This window comes from Xyrauchen texanus, chromosome 24 (genome assembly GCF_025860055.1).
Source record: "Xyrauchen texanus isolate HMW12.3.18 chromosome 24, RBS_HiC_50CHRs, whole genome shotgun sequence".
Classification (NCBI taxonomy): domain Eukaryota; kingdom Metazoa; phylum Chordata; class Actinopteri; order Cypriniformes; family Catostomidae; genus Xyrauchen; species Xyrauchen texanus.
The window spans coordinates 12,229,973-12,249,444 of record NC_068299.1 but is presented as its reverse complement, the minus strand read 5'-3'; the positions used below and the strand labels follow the sequence as shown (position 1 = coordinate 12,249,444).

Here is a 19,472-nt window from a genome sequence, read left to right as displayed (position 1 = left end):
ATTAATGCCTGTGAAGCACAAATCAATTTACATTTGGAACAGAAATACACTGATGACGTGATGAGACGTACATGAGTCTTGCATCCTTTACTTTCTTGTTATCTGCCCTTAAGACATTGTCATATGCATCAGCGTTCTCTCAAAAGGGCATTAGCGTATCCTTCGTGAAAAGAGTTCAAAGCATTTAAAGTATGTTAATTTATAAAATCCAAAGCCAATGTTGTACAGTTGCACTGCCTCGCTTCCTTCTGCGTACATAGCAGCTGCCTCCTGTAGGCAGATTTATACTTGTCGAAACTACGGCGTAGGCTGTGCGTAGTGGCCAATGCAATTGGTTTGCATTTAGGCCTGTAGGTCTGCATTGGTGTGTTGGCATTATTCTGTGAGTACACAGCCAAAATGCTAACTATATGTTTCATAAATAAACAACAGCAATGCAAGCGATGTAATTTCTGGATTCAAAAGTATTTATTAAATTATTGTAGTATCAAAAATGTGTTCAAAGTATGTGAACATGAAATTTAGGTACATATTTATTATATATGTTAATAAATTAGGAAATTACTGTACACTTGCTCTTGAGTCGCTTGAATAATAATACTGTACATAGGCCTAAATATTTTGTCATAGGCTACTTTTGATGTTCAGTGATGAAAAAGAAATTACTTTACTACTCACCTGAATAATATGGGTGTCGTTGTAAAGTCTTTATAACGCATATGGGCAATGTAACCAACTCTAACAAGACGCTTTTTAATTTGCTGACAGGGTTGGGAGGATTACTTTTGTATTCCTCTACAGATTACAGAATACATGCTGTATAATGTAACTTGTAACGTATTCCATTAGATTACTCAAGGTCAGTAACATTCTAAATACTTTGGATTACTTCTTCAGCACTGGTAGGTTTTTTTAAATTGTTTTTACTATAAAAACTTTGACAGTATACACATGTTAAAAATACATTCCCTGAAAAACCTAAATATCTTATGCAGTGTTGTTTCTAAAACAAGATCAATCAAACTGATCTTGTTTTAAGGATTTTTAGATATTTTTACAGATCTTCTACAGTCAAGAATATAATTTTTTTGCTCTAATATCATAGGAGATCCAACATTAATTTTCTTGATAAAAATTATGATCGTTCTGTGATTAAGACAATGTATTTGCATGCATTCTATTAGTATGCAGGGTACCCTTAAGAAGCTGACCATCTCATTTGCATATGCGTGTGCTGTGTGATTAGAGAGTTACTACTTCTACTTGCAGGATGATCTGCTCTCCCTGACCTTTATTATACTTTTATGTTTTGTGACGCTAATGTTTTGTTAATTTTCTCCTGTATGAGAAGAGCGTGCAGCCTGTGTATCTGCCATTAAATGTCTGGATTACAGAGTTTAGCTGTTTGGCTCAGTGATTTGTCGGACTAAACCATTTATTTCCGGTGAAAAGCGTTGCAGTGCCTTATAACGTGCATGTAAAATGGCTAGAAATAGCATTTTAGCTTAGCATAAAGGTGACAATTTACACAAGGTTTATTTCAATTTCTTCTACTGTAAACCTAATTCAAACCAACTTCTCTGTGTACTTGTATGAATCACATCATAAAGTGTTTCACCACTGTTCAAATGCACTTTGGATAACATAATTTATATGTATTCCCGTTACGTGTATTTCGTTACTCCCAACACTGTTTGCTGACATATTAGAAGTGTTCTGTTTCCATAACATGAAATATGATTATTTACTGTACACATAATGTCAAACATATGGTCAAATCATCCTGCCAATCAGAAAGTTTAGAAGTAGAATACAAAACATATTATTTCACTCACATATCAAAATATAGTAAAGTAAAGGTCCGTCAACATCCCGTCAAATGTTAGGCAACACCCTAAGTGTCATGAAACTTCATACATGACGAATGGAACCACAGTTACTGACAGCAGACAGCACAATAACACCCTCTCTACATTCATTGTCCATTGACGCACCACAACTGCTTGAGGCTGTCTACACTTGACACGTCGACACGAAAGTTCTAAACCATTTAATTTGTGTAGTAGCGGCAGCATGTGCTAGTGACTGATGCACCGCAATGGACACTTCCATTGTAGACAGCATCATTAATTATAATGTGTGTAGTCAGGGTGTGAGGATGTGTTCTTGCATGCAAACGCAGCTGGATGGATCGCAATTCCAAATGTGGAGTACACGAGATGTGTTTTCTATGTTTCAGCCTATGTTTTACAAAATAGCATCCTGAAAACACTGTTTATTATGCAACGCAACCAAAGTCAGATGCTCCAAAAGCATTTGTCTGACACGTGTACATAGACATGTCCATAGAAAAGCCCTTATAGATGAATTGACTGGTTGCTTCTCAATCGTTATCTAGGCTGCCAAGTCATCAAGCTACGTCGATGGCCATCTTAATTGTATCCTTTGTCGCCTTCAATCACCCACAATCCTTTGCACATGCCCTAAATTATTGAAAAAAATGGTTTTCTGAAGCATATGGGTTTTCTAAACATAGTAAAATATCACATGGTTCTAAGCATATGGTTTGCCATGAACACTTACTAGACCGTCTCATTCTAGCACTGAATGCTGAGTAGGAGCCTAGCCTATAGCCTCAGAAGGTCTGGTCTAGGAAGGACATAGCCTGCAGCCTTCCATTTGAGAAGCAACCACTGCTTGCAAACATACGCTCCGCTCTGACACTTCCGGGTTCTTTTTGCAGCGGAGAAAATGACTACCGTCTATATGTCTTTATAACAGTCTGCATGTCATCAGATCCAGCTCCTAATAGTAGTGTAACCAAACATTAGCCCATCGATCTATCTATGGATGTTCACAATTTTTCGAAATAAGTTTAGCCAAATTAGATGCACTTGGCAGTAAACATCAGCCGTTTAATTGCTTCTTTGGAGTAACACAGCACTTCACCATACGCGTTATCTACCACTTTAATGTGTAATAGTATCTGAGCAAGGCGATTGTCAGAGCAAAACTTTCCCAATTCATGAGGAGATGCGTATGCTGTTAAGCCTACTCCCAAAGGATTACTGTGCTCAACTCAAGTCCGAAGAGACAGCGTTTAAGTGTTTTAATGTCATTGATTTCACTATTGTAAATTGAATACAGTTGTAGACATTGGGACATCTTTTCATCTTTGTTTTATTTCCATTGCATTCAGTCGCAACTCAAGAGTGGACGCTTCCCCAATCGTCGAACTCAAACCACAAGGATATAACTCAATGTTAACAACGATTTAACCTGTTATTTTCTGTAGTCGGACTCTAGGATGGAAAGGTTTCTTTATTTGAACATTTTTAAATGGATCTTGTGTCGTACATGTATATTATAAAAAGTAAATGAAAACAATGTGATCATTATCATCGCAAATACTCTGTATAATCTATACATTTTTTTGGTGATTTACTTTATACCGTTGTCTTTGGGTATACTCTGCAAATATTGATATATGTGATTAATTTCATTAATTAATCAGCATATCATGTAATTAATTTTTTAAAATTACTGAAAGCCTTAGTTTAAATAGTAATATATTTAATATGTTTGATCAATACTAAAATAATTTTATGTAGTTTATATATTTTTCAAAATTTTTGAAAATGTTGTTACAGTTTGGTCTGTTACAGTTTGCTACATTTATTTTTTGTCATTTTGCACTTTATCATTAACTAAAATATGCTATTTACATCAACATAAATTAAGTTCCTTTTTAGTCAGAGTAGAAATTACTAAAATTAAGGAATATGGCATAATAAAATATTGACTGAATTTAAAAGGAACTTTTTGACAAAAGACGAAAAAATATGACAAAGATTTTAAAAATTAACATTGTTTTTATCATCATATCAGTTGTTGCAATATAGAGAGAAACAGATGTACCGGTATTTCCTTGCAAAGGCAAAATGTAGTAACCACTTGTTTCAAAATTCAGTTTTCAAATAAATTGGGTTTTTTAGCCTTTCATAAACACTGAAGGGGATTCACTGTTGCATTTACAGTAAATGTGGTTGTCTCTCCCAAATCTGTGTATGCCATTATCTGGAAGGAGAGTATTTTTCAAAAGATAAAAGGTTTAATGTGCGTCGTGCACATTCTTGACCCTTGGTTCAGCAGCAGAAATCAGCCTGTCAAAAAGGTAGAGAGTTAGATGAACGGAAAAAAACTGGGAAATAATGGAGCAGTGACTGACAGAAAAGGGTTTATATGAGACTCCTGTCCCCCTCCCCTTACGTCCAACAGATCCCCAAATTATTTGGTGTTGAAAAGCACAGACAGGACATCAGGAGACTCCGAGAGTGCTGTGTCAGGCTGCCGAGTTGAAACAGACAGTGAAAACATCTCTTTGACCGCTCTGAAGCCATGTTTTAATTACATCTCGCATCACCTGGGCATCTGAGTGCTGAGATGGTTCTTTGGGGTCAATGCCGCCACTTGCTAGGCAAGAGATGAACCCCTGCTCACCATGACCCTCCTCTCTCCTTCAGTGATATTAAATATTAATCTCCTCCAATCTATTTATTCTCAATCAATACGGCGTGTTAACACAGAGGCTGGTTTCCCATCTCAGCTCAGGCTTTGGTGATTAATATAGCAGTTAGTGGAATCATCTCTTACATTCACTGGCCAATGCGTCATTACTTTCTCATTGGTGGTGAGCCCAGCACCTATGCGGACAGCAGAACAATGTAATCGATCACATCAAAGTTGCTTTATGGATCTGTAAATCTACAAGGGATTGGCAAGCCGTAGTGATGAATGTGGCTAAAGGTTGTAAAAGACTATGTTTGGAGATGTTATATTGGTATGTAGAAAGAGTCATGTGAATTATGTTAAGGTGGAGGTGCTGGGTTTGTAAAAAAAGTGGGCGTTTTTTGGACGCATTAATAGTGAGAGCGTTCGTACTTGGATTTGTGTGCAAACTCAACAGATTGTTGTTAGAAGTAACTGTTGAAAGTGTTGTGAGAGTTGAGCAGCAAACAGCCATATGGTGATGTTTGCATGAGTGTTAAAGTGTGAGTACATATGCTAGGCTTACTATATGGCATGAATTCAAGACAGAATCCTTTTTCTCTCCCTTCACAGGTTTTCCCAATGAGCCAGCAGCAGAAATTGCCCTGAGGACTGTGAAGGACTGGATTTTGAGCAATAGAGATGAGGTAGGAGCCGTTGGCGTTTTTAGACTCTTCCAGACTGAGTGGTCCTTAGCTATATGCTTCAAGTTTGGCCCTATACAAAATAGTGCACTTGATTTTGGATCATCCCATTTCAACTCAACCAGAGGTCCCCAGCTCAATATAGAGCCCCATGTAAATATAGTAAAGGGAATGTTTATTCTGAACTAGAATCTAAAAGGATATTACGAGAAGTTTAATACTTCTGGAGTTAAAAGCACTCCAACTTTGGAAAAACAACACAAATTAGTTTGTTATTTGTCCCCTAATTTCTGGAGTCATACCTTAACTTTGGCATGTATAATGCAACAAGGTATGTTGAAGTAAACAGATTTTAGGAAAAGAACTACCTACTGTATATTTTTATTAAATAAAATAATGACACTGCCATCATTCTAAGGTTATTTTAAGACCTGTATTTTACTCTAAATCACAGGTGAAAATTGTCATTTCACCCCCCTCTACAAAATAAATGATCGTTTTATTTATCCATGTCATATAACATGTTGGCTTTCATCATTATTTTTATTTATCTTTCTTCATAAAAAGTATGAACAAAATCAAACATTTATGTTGCGGAAGTTTATGAAATTTGTTTGATTTAACATGGAATAACCCAATGGGCTTGTGGTCTAAACTCTTGTCCTATAGGGCCACCATCCTGACAACTTTATTTTCAATACTAATTAAACACACCTGTAATTTTGAAGTAGTCCTTAAGACCTTAATTAGCCTTTTCAAGGTGTGTTTGATAAGGGTTGGAGATAAACTCTGGAGGATGGTGGCCCTCTTGGACTGGAGTTGAATGCCCTTACAAAAATTTAGAGTTCAAAGCAAAGTAGCCACAATTTTCACATGCAAATGAGCTTTGCGCCAGACTTGCGACAAATTGTCTATTGTTGCCAAAGGTTTGCCAGAGGTTCACCACTACGGTGAAGAGCTGCAAACTTCTGGCAAACATTTGCGACGAATCACAAGTGGCAAATTTGTGGCAAGTTTGCAGCTAGTTTCGATTTTTGAATAGGTGGCCCTGACGTAGGGCTCACAAGCGACCACTTTACTGCCACTTTGATTCACCCTTTTGTGGATCCCAGACTGGTGCAGACTCCACAGCTGACTACTGCCTAACAGCACATGCAACAAAATCTAGACTCGGATGAGGACCACAAAGTCTCAGGGTGGTATTTGAGACAGGGCCTTCAATGCAGTTTTCATAGAGAGCACCTTGTTTGGACGTCAGATATTTTAGATGGCTAATATGAGGAAGAGTTGGAACCACAGTCCTTTTCTCTGATGAAAAATCCATTAAAGCTCACATCCCTTCCAGGAGGAAAATGTGAAGTGGCAACTGCTCTCTGCAATTGAAATTTTTGTCTCTCTCTCTGTCTGTTTGTGCCTCTTTGTGACATCCAGCCTTGAGAGGAGTCATTAAACCACTGCTTAAGGCTAATACACAACTTTGAAGTGGTATTTTGATTCAAATACCACTTGCTACAAAGTATTTATGAACTGTGTGGTCATATATCTGTGAGAGTAAGTCTAAACCCAAAGTTACAAATGAGAGGATTTCTTGTGAAAACCCAAACATAACAATTCCACACGCCTGACTTGATCATCTTTGTAGCTTGTTACTCTCATGCGCGTTGAATTAGAAACAAGTTCAGCTTGAGAAAGGGTCTTACATGGTCTGTTGGCTGTTTAAATGGGTCTGTACTGTAAGCATCAATTTGAGCCAAGAAACTGAGAGTGAGGAATATGTTCAAGTGTGAATAATACTAAATTAAAATATATTTGTAGATGAATTAAGTCATTATGGTGCTGTTTAAAGAGTGAACACACAAATGTGTAGTGATGTAGACAGGTGGACGTGTTAATTAGGTGTTTGATTTATTTATAATTAAGCCATCGTCTATTCAAAAAGATTGCTCCAGATTATTTAGAGCAAACAAGGCAGATTTCATGGACTATTTGAGCTGTTTACAATTAAAGGACTGGACCAATAAGTATCTTGCTTAACAAGATAACTTGAGTTCATCTGCAGAGCTGCCAGATTCAGAAAGACAAGCTAGGTCATTGCAATAATCCAATCACTCAGCAATGCAAAACTTAATATTATGCATTTTGACAGAGTTATTTAAAAAGAGTTATTCAATTGTGATTATGGCGAGTTATTGGCACTATTCTTTAAAGGTGCTCTCTGTACGTTTTTTGCTTGCTTTATCACGGCCCATTGGTTCCAGTAGTACTTGTGGTTTTGGACTCTACTGACACACATCGTCTTGGATACTGGAAGTTTGTTTACTAAGGGCTGCAGCTTCACACTGAAGATGTTTCTTTATCTTCTGTTTTGGTATTTTTAGTCTGTGTTTTTCTTCATCTCATACTACACACATCCCTATGATGGACATTCTTTGATTCAATCCAAATACATTTTTGCAAGTTGTTGTGGACAGCCGCAACTCGCAAGCTCTCTGGTAGCTCAGCACTGCTGTGTGCTCACACTTGCCATCTGATGTTTCACCATCTTGATGTCTTTGTTTCATCACTCCAGCAGGTACCTCTTCTTTCCACTTGCTCTAATTCTGTTTGGAATGTTTAGTGGATCACACTTATGTTGTTCAATATCATACCATCATACTGGACTATACTGTTGACTTGGGCTCCATTTTTTTGGTAGTAAGTACTGTATATTGTGTTAGTTGTCACATATGTTTGTTTTGCTTATTTTGTTTACATTTACTTTTATGTTTGAGTATTTGCTAAAAGTGCTTTATGAAATAAACATGTTATTATTTTTTCATTACTGGTGGTAGTAACTCTGTCAATTGCATGACACTGGTTGGCGTGGGCTGTCAAATTGGCAGCACCCATGAGGGAGCGACATGCTCCTTGTAAAATTAAAAGCTTTCATTGGGTTACTGACAGTTCTGTTCATGTCTTTGTGTTAATCTTCTGTAATTGGCAAAAACTCACTGAGTGCATTTTTAAGCCAGCACTTTTCAACCGGGCTCTGTAGACCCCTACTGGTCCATGGTGTAATTGAAGAGAGTCCATGGAGCTGGCATATGACATTTTCCCATAAACCATCCACTGGCCCACTAAGACGTTCCACAAATTTCAATGTAGGCAGTATTTTCCCATTATCTTAATTCAAGTAAGCTCATATCTCACACTGTTTGCAAACACATGCTTAATGTCTAGCAGCTGCAAACATTTACACAGAGGAATAAGGAGACTGACCATTGGATACAGAAAGCCATACCTCATCAGACTCTAGACAGAAGTAATGTGAAGGGAGCACCTTCATGCATTAAACAGGATATATGCCATACCATGTGGACATGGAATATGGATGGAATAGTTACCCTTGTGATCGTATTTGCGCACACACATTGAAAAACAAACAAAACTTTGTAGATACAGCTCCAATACAGTACTTCCAGGCTTCTGATAATGGACTGCATAACACATTTCTGAGCTGCTTTTATTGAATGGCCATTACCTACAGGAGAAGAGGGCAATTTAATTTATTGTTATTGTTGGACCATTGTAAAGCCTGTGGGTTGATTGTGAACTGTGGGGAAGCGAGAATTAATTACACTGTATTTAGCCAGAGAGGACAAAAGCACAGCAAGAACCGTAAGAGGGATTTACTGTTCTGTTCTAAAGGCATGTTTTCAACCGTAGAGTTACCTGTTCCATTTATTGACTTCTAACATTAATGGCTTTTTCTCTCTCTGACAGAAACAAGCAAACAAACAAATAAAGAAGAGGTCAATTTATAGTAATGTTTTTTCAGTGAATCAGGGTAAACGATTGTGTCTGAACACACAATATTTGTATGTTGGAAATGTGATCACAGTTATAATATTTGCTGTTACATTGCTAGGCAATGAAAGTCCAGAATTGCAGCTTGTCCTTTCCAAACCATAAGTTTGTAAAATGATGTTTGCTATCCTGAAGAACACCACAGATTATGACACTTTAATGCATCATCTTATTTAACAGAGAAAGATGCATAAGTGTATTGTTATATGTAGATGTTGCTCCTGAGAGGGAATATCTGAAGGACTGAGTCATCCCCAAATGTGGAGGAGTCATCTCTCCTCTAAACTTCATGCTGGTATTTAACTTCTTCCTGTACAGTGAGGGATCTTGCAATAGGAATAGTATGGAGGTCTTCCCTCAGATCACAGAATATTTAAAGATTCATCTCACTCCTCTACATTCAGAGTGAAAGTCAGGAAGAGAGAGATTAGTTGGATAAAATGTCTGACCTGCAAACCTCTACTGGGGCTCTGAAACCATCCTGGAGCTGAGCAATGAAAATCTGTGTGAAGATGAGCGCTTGACCAATAACAATGACTAGATCCATTTTAAATCTTTTAAAATTATAATCTATTTTATTATTTTCTACTGCACTGCTCTTTAATGTATTATTATATTCTATTAGGTGTTCTGTGTTAATCTGTCCTACTCTACTGTAGCATAGTATTCTATTCTCTTCAATTTTATTCTATTCTATTGTGCTGCACTGTACAATTTTATTATGTTATATTATTTTGCATTCTATTCTGTTCAACTGCACTGTACTGTACTATTATATTATAGTCTACAGTAGTGTAGTATTCTATTCTACTGTACTGTACTGCACTGTAGTGTAGTATTCTATTCTATTCTACTGCACTGTACCATTCTGCACAATTCTATTCTGTTCTATTATATTCTTCTACCTGACCTTGTCAAAAATCTGTTTTCTAACCTTCATTCAGTTCTATTGGTTCAGTGGTATCCTAGAATACACATGTGAAATCCCCTCATCCCCCTCCATAAAGGATCATTTGCTGTGCTGATATCATCTCTATCCATAACAGTGAAAATGCCATTACGGGTTTGGCATGTGAGAGGTGCATTAGTTTGTCGAGAGCCCCACAGGATGTAAGTGCATGTAAGTACTATACTGTGAACTTCACAATAAGGTGCATTAGCCTGGGCTTGTAAATTAGGGCCTGGGCTCTTAGCCACCTTAAGATGCCTCCACTTATATGTGTAATATATCATGGTACAGCCGTGCCACAGCACCTCATGTACTGACAATTGTGATTGATGACTGAAGGTTAACCTTCGCGGGCCAGGGTGTGTGTTCACAATACCGCATTGGGGAAGAGTAATGGACATGTGGTTTCCTAACTGAAGCAGAGCAGCAGAGAGAGGGGGTGAGTGTGGGGTTATCAGAAATACAGTAAAGGACAATATATTTGAAGGATTTTTCATGCAATTCATTTTAGAATGTCTAATTGAATACTGGGCTTTATTTTTTTAATTTATAAAGACAGTAGAGCTGGTTTTATAATGGTGGGGTGTTAACTCTATGTAAAGGTGCACATATTTTTTCATTTTCAACATTAAAAAGTCCTACATAAAAAAAAAAAACAAAGTAGTTTTAAAATTATTTACTTACACATGAGTTAGCGATAAATACTGTAGAATGCTAGAGAGAGAGAGAGAGAGTGAGAATGAGAGAGAGATATGGGTAACTAAACGGGGCCATAACAAACATGCAAGCACCTCTACGGACCCTGGTGATCAAGGCTTTGGGGTCACGCTTACTCCAGAGGTGATTCTTGTAATGTGCAATTGATTAGCTCTGTTTTTATTCTCTGTTCCAGCCCCCCATGCCCCTGATAGATTTACAGAGCTTCACAGAAGGTGTTTATGCCCTGCGTGAAATCATTCTGAAAAGCCAAGGAGTGGGTGTTTCTTTCTATTGTGGCAAAGCTGAGCAGACGTGGGCGGCCTGCCTGAGTCTCACAAATGAGGGCATCAAAGCAGGAAGTCACGCTTTCATCTGCTCTTATAACTCTAGACAATGCTTTACCCTCTTTTGCTCTGACAGACAATAGCAGCAGAAAGCAGAATGGATCCATTAGACTAACATCAATTTTTTCAGACAATTGATAAACTGCATAATTCTGTGTTATTCTTAATAGATTAATACTATATGGAGTATTTAAACCTTTATGGAGCATTTTTAACCTTTCTTCGGAATAAAGTCTTAACCAGTTAATAACCTTAATCTCTGATGTGGACATAAATGTGGTCAACTTTAAGAGATGGCTTGATGAGCTCCGATGTGAAATCGTCACTTCAGGTCAGGAATTTAACATCATGTTCAGGTTTAGGCTTTAAATAAATAAATGAAAATCACGTGTGAATCGTGTGATACATTAACATGGACATTTCAAGACGTGGAAAGTGTATATGATGTCCTATCTTAGTTAATGTTACACTTGATCATCTCCAGACACGCACAATTATCAGAAACCGCAAACGGAGTCGAGATCGCCCCCATCCGATCTGGCTACACAGATGTATTAATTTGTTGCAATTTTGGATACCTTTATTTAAAATGTCAACTACGGCATGTGGCCGTAAAAAACAGTGGCATCCCATCTAAGGAAAAAAGCTCATCGTGATTGTTAAAGCCTGTTCTAGTGACTGGAGAACTCTGCTCCAATCATTGTCCATATGCCACCAATGAGGTTCCTCTTTCCTCTGCATCAGAAGCCTCCAGTCATCTGTTTGCTTTATTTCCAATTTTGACACCTAATTCGATGTAATTCAGACCTACACTGCTTTAATATGCTGGTGAAAAATGCAGTGTGACACTATATTTGGCTGCTTCCTCTCCATTTGCCACCAGCAGACTGTTTAATATAAAGTCTCAGACCCAGGTCCAGACGGCCCCGTATCGCCCACACGGCTCTGACACATGAAACGGATTGTATAAATTCCCATCTAATAAAACCTTGACTGAACCGGAGATCCGTGCCGTGCTCAAAGAAACTAAGCGTTACTAAGCGACACTGTTCTTTCAGCACTCTATGGCTTTTTAAGGATTATGGCAATTTTTCCTCCTTGTTTTTATTTATTTTATAAGCATGTTTTTTTTTGTGCCATCTGCCATTTAAGGGATGCAGATGATAAATGCAATCTCCTGCAGGAACTCTGAAAACAATGATTGAATAGCTAATAGAAACAAATGCCTGTTGTGATGGGCGATTTGCTGTAGGGACAGTGTCAGGTAAAGCTGTAATATGTCATTAGGGAGACATTTATTGTCATTTCAGTGAGGAAGACATATGAGAATTCTGCCTAGAGAAAAGGGCAGAAGAGCTTTCCATTGTGGCTTTTTCAAACAAACAGGCACAAATGTAAATATGAGTAGTGTTGGTCTGTGACAGAATTTTCAGAGGAGGCACATAAATTAGTATCGAAAGATCTAACCAATAAAAGATTACTGTGGGTCTAAATATAAAATATTATGATACGTTTTTTGCTGGTAATTATGGTCCCGTACACATGCAGATGATAAAATAGTCTTGATAACTACAGATATGTAGTCTTTCTGATCACCAACTCAACACTTGTAAATACAACAAATGAACTGAACAAATGATGCAGAATCAGCCACAGAGTACAATCAATAAAAACATTTATAAATGAATATAGGGCCCCATTCCATGTAGAGTAACATTTACTGACCTAATAATCTACTGTATGTGTAGATGAACTCCATCCTCCACTGATTCATTGAATCAAATATATATATATATATATATATATATATATATATATATATATATATATATATATATATATATATATATACAGTGCATCCGGAAAGTATTCACAGCGCTTCACTTTTCCCACATTTTGTTATGTTACAGCCTTATTCCAAAATGGATTCAATTCCTTATTTTCCTCAAACTTCTTCAAACAATACCCCATAATGACAACGTGAAAGAAGTTTGTTTGAAATCTTTGCAAATGTATTAAACATTTTAAATGATAAAATCACATGTACATAAAGTATTCACAGCCTTTGCCATGACACTCAAAATTGAGCTCAAGTGCATCCTGTTTCCACTGATCATCCTTGAGATGTTTCTACAACTTGACTGGAGTCCACCTGTGGTAAATTAAGTTGATTGGACATGATTTGGAAAGGCGTACACCTGTCTGTATAAGGTCCCACAGTTAACAGTGCATGTCAGAGCACAAATCAAGCCATGAAGTCCAAGGAATGGTCTACAGACAATTAGCGTTGAAGGTCCCAATTATCAGTAAATGGAAGTTTGGAAGCACCAGGACTCTTCCTAGAGCTGGCCGCCCGGCCAAACTGAGCGATCGGGGGAGAAGGGCCTTAGTCAGGTGGGTGACCAAGAACCCGAAGGTCACTCTGACAGAGCTCCAGCGTTTCAGAGGAGAACCTTCCAGAAGAACTCCTGAAGTGACCGCCCACCTGGAGTTTGCTAAAAAGGCACCTGAATGACTCTCAGACCATGAGAAACAAAATTCTCTGGTCTGATAAAAAAAAAAAAAAGAGTGATCTCTTTGGTCTGAATGGCAAGCGTCATGTCTGGAGGAAACCAGGCACCGCTCATCACCTGGCCAATACCATTCCTACAGTGAAGCATCGTGGTGGCAGCATCATGCTGTGGGGATGTTTTTCAGTGGCAGGAACTGGGAGACTAGTCAGGATTGAGGGAAAGATGAATGCAGCAATGTACCGAGACATCCTTGATGAAAATCTGCTCCAGAATGCTCTGGACCTCAGACTGGGGTGAAGGTTCATCTTCCAACAGGACAACGACCCTAAGCACACAGCCAAGATAACAAACGAGTGGCTATGGGACAACTCGATGTGCCAAGCTTATAGCATCATACACAAAATGACTTGAGGCTGTAATTGGTGCCAAAGGTACTTCAACAAAGTATTGAGCAAAGGCTGTGAATGTTTATGTACATGTGATATATATATATATTTTTTTCATTAATTTTTTTTTATACATTTGCAAAGATTTCAAACAAACTTCTTTCACATTGTCATTATAGGGTATTGTTTGTAGAAATAATTAATTTAATAAATTTTGGAATAAGGCTGTAACATAACAAAATGTGGAAAAAGTGAAGCGCTGTGAATACTTTCCGGATGCACTGTATGTATATATGATAATTTTGCCTCAATTTGGCCTTTTTTGGATGCTTTTTGAACGGAAGCAGATGACATTTCGCCATTTGAATATACATTTTGATTGGTCAGTTTACAAATGAGAGGAGGCATTATGCCGTTAGCCTCCTATGGCATTCAAGCCGATTCATACAGTAATTTAAACTCACCTGTCTACTGCACATTGAATAATTTTTTGCGGCCTCTGATGAGCCGCCACTTTATATGAGCTGTAGTTATAATAACACTGAAGTGCAGTTGCATTTATTTAGCAATAAAAAATGAAAATGCAGCTAATGAGAGGCATAATGTGTCTATAAACATTATCTTTGTTTATAGACACGTTTTACAATTAAAGTGTATTGCGACTGAGAGTAGAACGGTTTTTGAAACTTAAAGGTGAGTAAATGATTTTCAGTTTGGGGTGAACTATTGCTTTATGTTAAAGATGAAGTGGCGCTCTGTGGCACTTAAGTCTCCCACGATATCTAAATTTAGTTACGAATATCGGTGGAATTTCATGATTTGCAATACTAGTTTTGATGCCACTTTAAAAACAAATTGCTATAGCGCACTCTCTTAAAATATATATATATATATATATATATAAAATATAAATATTAAAAAGGTAATATTGGTATGTAGCCTTTAAGTATTTCTCAGGTAAAAACACTGCAGTAGTTTAGTGGGTAGCACTGTTGCCTCACAGCAAGAAGATCCTGGCTCAACTGGGACTTTCTGTGTGGAGTTGGCATGTTCTCCATGTGTTCCGTAGGTTCCTCCTGGTGCTCCGGTTTCCCCCATAGTCCAAAAGACATGCAGTTAAAGTTAATTGGAGACTCTAAGTTTCCTGTAGGTGAGCGAGAGATTGTGAATGTGTATGTCTGTGTATTTTGCCCTGTGATGTACTGGCCGCATGTCTAAGGTGTTTCCTTGCCTTCGGCCAAAGACAGATGGTATAGACTCCACCACTACTCATGACCCTCACAGGACAAGCGGCTATAGATGATGGATGGATTTTTTACTGGTACTTTAGACATCACTATGATCACTGTTTGCATGTCCTTCATAATTCCTTTGTGTATACTTAAGTAGAGGCTGGGTGTTCACCAGTTGCTCAGTGACCCTGTTCAGTTCCAGTGAATTCAGTGAGAGAGACAAGAAAATGTTGGATGTTTTCATCCTCAGTGCTCACAGAACTGGGACGCTGGCATGTCTTTTGTGTCTCATGTTGGTGTCAGCTGTGAGTTGTTTCTGCGCCCCACCTGCCATCATGCTGCCTGTGCTATATAGAGACATCCAACCTCCATAAGGCTCTTACTGCCTTTAAAGTGGCTGCAGGTCTTTTTTGAAGCTGCTGTCACGCCTTTCTTCTGGAATGTGTGCCATGCAACTACAGAGAAACCTGCTGTGGTGAGGTCTAGAATAAACTATAAGAAGACTATAAGAGTATCTTATCTTGACATGGACACACACAATCATACACACATTTACACACACAACCATCAGAAAGAATTATGATGGAGTAGCCAAAAAATCCATGCTGGAGACACTCCAGGGTACTGCCACCAGAGACCTCTTTAAGTACTGTACACTTCCTCTTAAGGTGTCTAATCATAGCTCACAATGATGAGACGGCACTTTTTTCCCTTTTTACTGACATGGAACCATCCCAGTTGGAGAGGTCTATGATAATTCCCTTGCTCAGTCGTAGAGGAATAAGCAGGGGCCAGGTAACAGTCCACATGAGTCTTTTATTAATATTAACAATCTCTCGATTAGCGGTTCTTGCTCTCAATGGGGTGCGTAGTAAAATTGTGCATGTATCACAGAGAGTAGCATGAGCCTTCACATTCTGGTGGTCTCCATGGTGTCATGCACAGCAAGCCACATGATAAAGTGCATGGATTTACTGTCACAGAAGGCAACTGAGACTTGTCGTCCACCACCTGGATTAAGGTAAGTAACTGTGCCACCATGAAACCTACTAAGTAGTTTTTAAAAGTTGAAACACTTTTGCTAAAGTTTTTGCCTTCTAAGGTGATACAATTTAACTTTTTGCATTAAATAACCAACTGCATTTACAAGCTTATTCAAACATGGCCAAATCGTGCATCTACAGTAGCTCATCTGTGCACTTGCAATGCAAAGAATAGGGGTACGAGTCTTGGAGACTACGCAAGTTAATGTGTGAGCTGAAAGTGTCACAAGCACAACAAACTTATTGCATTTTCATCTCACATTTGCTTTTTATGACACCATCGTTTAGGTTTAAGGTTTAGGGAAGTGTGGAAGGTTTTGTTTATTTAAAAATCAATAGAGCATTAACCTGAAAAAAACAAATTGGTTTTCCTTTTTAATAAGTTTGTAAAGTTCTCAAAAATCGTTTATTTGCTTTGTCATTATGGGGTATGGAGTGTAGATTGATGTGTGAATTTTTTTTTATTGAATGCATTTAAAGCATTAGGCTGCAACATAACAAAATGTGATTTAAAAATGTGAAAATACTTTCTTATTGCACTGTATAATACTAATTTATGATGGAAATGTAACTAAACTGATTTATACATTTAATATTGTATCAATTTGGTGAGGCCCTTTTTTTTGGATCATCCACTGAATTAAATACCTAACAAATAAAATATCTCATTTGATTAATATCTCTTTTATTTTTGGAACTCGTTGGATGCAAAGCAAACAAAATACATTTAAATAATATATATATTTTTAAAGTATAAGCCTGGCATCAGCACAAAAGCTGTTTTGCTTTCTCAAACACCTTAATTAAAATCAATAGACTCAAAACAGTGAACTTGCCATCCATATATGTTTTATGTTATAAAACCTAACTGGATGAGCCACATTCAAAGTCGTAAAATAACCGATTTACGCACACATCAGTCAAGTTCTATATATTAATGCAGTGAGCAGTGATATTGCTCACCAACTGTAAACAACTGAACTACCCTTAATAATAAGCTCTAACTTGTCTTGACTTGTTGTGTTCTGCTCTGTATTTTCAGAGTTAAATGCTCTATCAAATAAAAAAAAGTAAAAACAATTAAAAAAAGAACTACCTGCCTACCTTAAACCAAACCAAAAATGGCATTAAAAGTCTGATAAAAAAAAATAAAAAATGAATTATCACATTAACATACATAATCAGACCTTTAACACCTGAAGTATTTTTGGGTATGATGCTATGATGAAGTGTTGCACACCTGGATTTGGGAATTTTCTGCCATTCTTCTCTGCAGATCCTCTCAAGCACTGTCAGGATGGATGGGGACTGTTGGTGGACAGCAATTTTCAGGTCCCTCCAGAGATGTTTGATTCTGGGTCTGGGCTCTGGCTGGGCCACTTAAAGACATTCACAGAGTTGTCCCTAAACTACACTTGTGTTGTCTTGGCTGTGTGCTTAGGGTCATTGTCCTGTTGGAAGGTGAACCTTCAGCCCAGTTTGAGGTCCTGAGCCATCTGCACCATGTTTTCATTAAGGATATCTCTGTATATTGCTGTGTTCAGCTTTCCTTCAACCCTGACCAGTCCCCCAGTCCTTTCCATTAAAGAACAACCCCACAGCATGATGCTACCACTACCATGCTTCACTGTTTGGATGGTAATGTGCAGGTGATGAACGGTGCCTGCTTTCCTCCAGACATGATGCTTGGAATTGTAGCCAAACTGTTCAATCTTATTTTCATCAAACCAGAGAATCTTGTTTCTTAGTCTGAAAGTTCTTTAGGTGCTTTTTTGTGCCTCGCACTAAGGAGAGGCTTCCGTCTGGCAACTCTGCCATAAAGCCCATATCAGTGGAGTGTTACAGTGATGTTTGTCCTTCTGCATTTTTCTCCCATTTCAACACATGATCTCTGTAGCTCAACCAGAGTGACCATCTGGTTCTTGGTCACATCTTTCTCCCCCGATTGCTCAGTTTGTCCAGATGGCAAGCTCTAAGATGTGTCCTGGTGTGACAGGGCGGGGCCTGGTTGTGATTATACACAACCGGTCCCTTATCAGGCTAATTAAGCCTCCAAGAGGGATAGAGGCTGACTGCAGAAGGTGGTGCGACGAGAGCGAGATCGTTTACGGGAAGCTGACCGTCATGTTTGTGTTTGTGTCTTTTTGTTTAAGTTTTTCATTAAACTATTATTTATATTGTCAAGCCGGTTCTCGCCTCCTTGCCCGAAGACACGGGAAGGAGGAGGGATACGCCGTAGTAGAGTTCTCGCCACTAGCATCCACCCCAATGGAGCAGCCGCAGCCATCTGCCGGGGGACGGAGGAGTCCGGCTGCCTGTAAGGGCCGCTGACCATGAGGGGAGAAGGGGCTCCTAACCGACTGCCTGAAGCGGTCAGGGCCGCTGCCAGGGGCGGAGGAGTCCCCTACCAGCTGCTGAAATGCGGCGGGGTCTTAGACCGCTGACCGCGAGCAGGGAGGTGCTCGCTGCCGACCGCCTGGAGTGGGAGAACCGCTGCCAGGGGCGGGGGAGACCCCTTCTGTTCCCAGAGAATGCAATGGGGCGTTTTGTCCACCAGGGGCCGGAGGACTACCTCTGATCCACCCGGGGAGGCGCTGCTGTCGTCCATTAGAGGGTGGAGGAGTGGCTAAGGACCAAGCTACAGTGTATCGGAGTACTGGCGCGTAAGTGGTTTTTTTTTAACACACTCTCCTCTCTCTCTCACTGCTGCTCCGCGTTTGTCTTTTCCCTATCTTTTAAAATGTACAGTGTTTTATTGGGGGGGTACTACACTGTTACAGGAAGTACCCCCCCCATTTTAATGATCTCATCCAGGTAGATGGGGATGACCTGCTGGCAGATGGGGCAGAAGGCACACCCCTCCCCAGGGAAAGAGGGGGGGGCGGGTATACGTCATGCCGGGGGCTCCCCAGCCTGTGAGATCGAGGGAGGAATGTGACAGGGCAGAGGGCGGGGCCGGGTCGTGATTATACACACCCGGTCCCTTATCAGGCTAATTAAGCCTCCAAGAGGGATGGAGGCCGACTGCGGAAGGTGGTGCGACGAGAGAGAGATCGTTTACAGGAAGCTGGCCGTCATGTTTGTGTCTTTTGTTTAATTTTTCATTAAACTATTATTTATATTGTCATACCGGTTCTCGCCTCCACCTTGCCCATCTAAATCCCTTTACACCTGGTTGTTACGAACTTCTTCCATTTAAGAATTATGGAGATCACTGTGCACTTGGGTACCTTCAATGCTCTGCAGGGAAATCCTTTGACCTCATGGC

General features: G+C 39.0%; 1 protein-coding gene across 1 annotated transcript in view; it reads left to right on the top strand.

The window, feature by feature from the left end:
• LOC127618298 (neurofilament medium polypeptide-like) overlaps positions 1-19,472 on the top strand; it is a 741,913-nt gene that overhangs the window by 535,293 nt on the left and 187,148 nt on the right. Inside the window, exon 6 of the mRNA XM_052090681.1 lies at positions 5,122-5,195. The gene's annotated coding sequence lies outside the window, so the exon portion shown is untranslated. The remainder of the gene's footprint in view (positions 1-5,121; positions 5,196-19,472) is intronic.